This window comes from Nicotiana tabacum, chromosome 18, assembly GCF_000715075.1.
Source record: "Nicotiana tabacum cultivar K326 chromosome 18, ASM71507v2, whole genome shotgun sequence".
Taxonomy (NCBI): Eukaryota; Viridiplantae; Streptophyta; class Magnoliopsida; order Solanales; family Solanaceae; genus Nicotiana; species Nicotiana tabacum.
Window position 1 is genome coordinate 25,183,793 of NC_134097.1, and position 4,256 is coordinate 25,188,048.

Below are 4,256 nucleotides of genomic sequence, written 5' to 3' on the forward strand. Positions count from 1 at the left end.
CTCGAGTTTTACCGTCCTTTTTCGGTACTGGAACCACATTTGCCAACCAGGTTGTATACTGGACTACCCGAATCACTCCCGTTTTCAGTTGTTTGGTGATCTCTTCCTTGATCTTGTCACTGACCTCAGTTTTGAACTTTCGTTGCTTTTGTTGAACTGGAGGACAGTCAGGATGAATCGGCAATTTATGAACCACTAGATCAACCCCTAGACCCGGCATGTCATCATATGACCAAGCAAACACGTCTTTAAATTCAAAAAGAAGTTGAATTATCGCCTCTCGCGTTTTCTCGTCCGTGTGAATGCTTATCTTGGTCTCCCGGATTTCTTCTGGGGTTCCTAAATTTACCGGTTCAGTGTCATTCAGATTTGGCTTAGGTTTATTCTCGAAATATTCCAACTCTCGGTTTATCTCCCTAAAAGCTTCTTCCGCATCATATTCTGGTTCTGGGTTCATTAATTCGCAGTTAAATAGCTCATTGTGATCTGGGCGTGAAGTCCGCAAGCATGTCATATTTAAAGCCGCATTATTATAACTGAAAAGAAAGATAAAAGGAAAAATAACAAAAATCAGAACAAAAGAAAGAAATGGGAAAGCAATGATGATTTTTTTTTATTTTCTTTGGAAAGCTGGAAGACAACACTGTTTACAACTTAGGAATTCAAAACAACAATTGAAAGGAAGAAAACGTTCAAGTTATGTCCTGGAGATAACTTGTGACACAGGAAAGGTGGCAGGACAGGTCTACCCGGACTTCTGTCTAGTCGGGAATGGCGTGGCCTCCCAGTTTTGAAGTTTGGCGTTCGGCCCCATGTACAGCATCTCAGCAGTGCTTGTGCCTTCACCTGGTTGAACCATGTGGACCTCGTAGAGCATCTCTCTCATCGCCCCACATATCTCCTCGATTTCCTCAGCTGTGAAGACCTCATCATCTTCTTCTTCAACGTACCTTGGCCTGATGAAAGTTGCATATAAATCCGGCAGTGGTTGAGGTAACTTCCAACCCTCATTTTTCCTTTTCTTTGCCCACTCTTCGTCTGCTGGAGTACTCGAACTTCACCATCTGGTGAAGGGTGGAAGGCACGGCTCCTGCCGCATGGATCCAAGGTCTGCCAAGGAGAAAATTGTAGGATGTATCCATGTCGAGCACCTGGAAGGTTACTTGAAATTCGACTGGTCCTATGACCAACAACAGGTCTATTTCTCCCATGGTATCTCTCTTGATGCCGTCGAAAGCTCTTACGCAAACATTGTTGGGTCGGATTCTTTCTGTCCCAATTTCCATTCTTTGCAGCGTGGAGAGCGGGCAAATGTCAACACCCGAACCCCCATCCAACATTGCCCGCTTGACATAATAGTCTTCGCATTTAACTGTTAGATGCAAAGCCTTGTTGTGTGCCGCTCCTTCCGGGGGTAGATCGTTCTTGCTGAAAGAGATTTGGTTGATGGCGAAGAATCTTTCTGTCATCCGCTCTAATTGCTCAACCGAGGTTTCAACTGGCACATATGCTTCATTCAGGGTCTTCAGTAAGATCTTTTGATGCTCGGCCGACCTCATCAATAATGATAGCATGGACACTTGCTCGGGGTACTTGCGCAGTTGATCTATTACTTCGTAATCCGGCATTTTCATTTGTTGGAAGAACACTTCCGCTTCTTCAACACTTACGGGCTTCTTTGGCGGGAAGCGCCTTTGTGTGGCGTTGTTCAGTTCTTGGGTGTTTGAATACCTTCCAATGAAAGTATTTTCTGGAAGTTCTCCCATGACCTCTTTACCTTTGTACATTACCAAAGTCTTTTGATAATTCCACGGCACTGTGGACGGGTTGGTCATTGGCTTTTGTGGCACGCGTCCGATAACCACTGGCTCATTCGGCCGAGGTGGTTGAATCGTCCCCCGGACCACATAGGCCCCTTTTGGCACGTACATAGGTTTTGTCTTTTTGATTCCGAAGTTTTGCGTCTTCTCAGCTTGACCTCGTGGTATGTAAAGAACTCCATCCTTTACCGGTACCACTTTCTTCTCCACCTTCTTTTCAGGCACTTTCTTTATAGCTTTGGCCTCTTCCCCTTTTTCTGGTTTTTGGTCCGTTTCGGGCCTCTTTCCCGTGTCGACAATGGCAATTATGGCTTTCAGAGCAATGTCGAACTCTTTGTCTTCACAAATCATTCCGATCAGCGGCCCATTATTGTGAGCAGGTAATGGATTGTTAGTTACATTTGGGATCTCCTCGTCCCTTAGCACTATTTTCCCTTGCTCTATCAAGTTTTCGACCACTCTTTTCAACGACCAGCAGTCATTTGTGTCATGTCCCTCGGCTCCTGAATGATAGGCGCATCTGACTCCAGCTTTGTAAGAAGGTGACGTCGGGTTTTGCCTTGTTTGAGGGATTGGTTGCAAGAAACCCAACTGGACCAGCTTTGGGAACAAAGTTGAGTATGGCTCACCGATGGGCGTGAAAGTCCGCCTTCTGGGTGGCTCCTGAGGGCGAAAGTTATTCTGCGGGGGTTGTGGGTTATAGTGGTTGCGGTAAGGAGGATGATTTCTGGGAGGTGGAGCTGGGCCTCGGTTGGCTTGTTGTGGCGGATGGGTATAAGGTTGGGCATTCATGACCATATAAGGTTGATGAGCATATGTCAAATTTGAGTGGGGGTAGTAGTGTTGTGGGGCTCTTTCCGGAAAATGGGGCCTGGGATGACGATACTCCCTTGCTTCTGAGGCTGCCATAGTCGTTTCTTCCTTCTTCTTCCCCCTTGTCGTTCCTCCGGACCCGCTTTGGACGGCCTGGGAGGTCGCCCTTATGGCTGCTTGACTCAGAATCCTACCTGTTTTCAGGCCATTTTCCACCATCTCTCCAATCTTGATCGCTTCCGCGAATGGCTTACCCATGGCTGACATCATGTTTTGGAAATAGTCAGACTCTTGAGCCTGGAGAAAGGTAGTGACCATCTCCACTTCATCCATGGGAGGCTTCACTCTTGACGCATGTTCGCGCCACTTAATAGCATATTCTCTGAAGCTTTCTGAAGGTTTCTTCTTCAAATTCGACAGAGAATTTCGGTCTGGCGCAATGTCGATGTTATACTGGAATTGTTTCACAAAATCTCTGGCGAGATCATCCCATATATGCCATCAGGACATTTCTTGGTCCATATACCATTCCGAAGCTATCCCTACTAGACTTTCCCCAAAATATGTCATCAGCAGTTCTTCTTTTCCGCCGGCTCCCCGCAATTGGTTGCAATATTTCTTAAGATGTGCAATGGGGTCACCGTGCCCATCGTATTCCTCGAACTTTGGGGTCTTGAAACCCGTCGGCAGGTGCACGTGAGGGAACATGCACAGATCGGCGTAAGAGACGCTCTTTTGTCCGCTCAATCCTTGCATATTCTTCAAACTTTGTTCAAGGCTTCTCATTCTCTTGGCAATCTCATTTTATTCTGCAATTCTGGGGTTCTGATCCTACCCGGGTGCAAGCTCGCACTGAGGCGGTAGAGGATTAGTGCTGGTAGCGAACCTAGTTGGTTCCATTGAGAACGATGGTGCTTGGAATGTAAAAGAGGATGAGTCAAAGCTTGGCTTGTACGTGGTCGGCTGTGCCGTGATCGGGCAAGGCGACGCAGTAAAGATGTTCATGCTTGCATCAGTGACTGACATTCGGGGATGAGGCTCAGAAGGCGATCCAGCAGAGAAGGCTGAGGTGGCTGGGTACCCGAATGGGGTAGCAGGATAATTTATGGGGACATTAGAAGTCCCACTCGACCTGGAGAATAATTCAGGGAATCCGGGGACGGCACTTGGTGGTTCTTTCCCATTATTCCAGTCGTCCAGCATTTTCAACATGCGGAGCCGTAGGATTCTGTTTTCCTCCGCAGTTGCGGATTCAGGTGTGAGAACGGCTGAGATTGAGCTCTCCTCAGAAACAGGGATCGTTTGCAATGGAATTTCTGAAGACATTTCCACACTTCCTTTTGACCTGGTGAAGTAAGTGTGAGTACTGCTTCTGGTCCTAACAACAGGTAGTTGAACACTTCTCCTTGACCTCGTGAAGTATGAGTGCGAGGCCAGACTTTCACCAAACCAACCGTCTTTTCAAAAACCCTGAAAGATACTCAACGACAAATGCACGGTTAATTTGCAGCAAATAATAGATAGTCAATCTCACGTTGGGCATGATGCACCTATACAGTTAAGTGGATTACTATATGTTTGGCTACGATAGCATGCGTCATTCCGGCGTTTTTCCTCTTATTT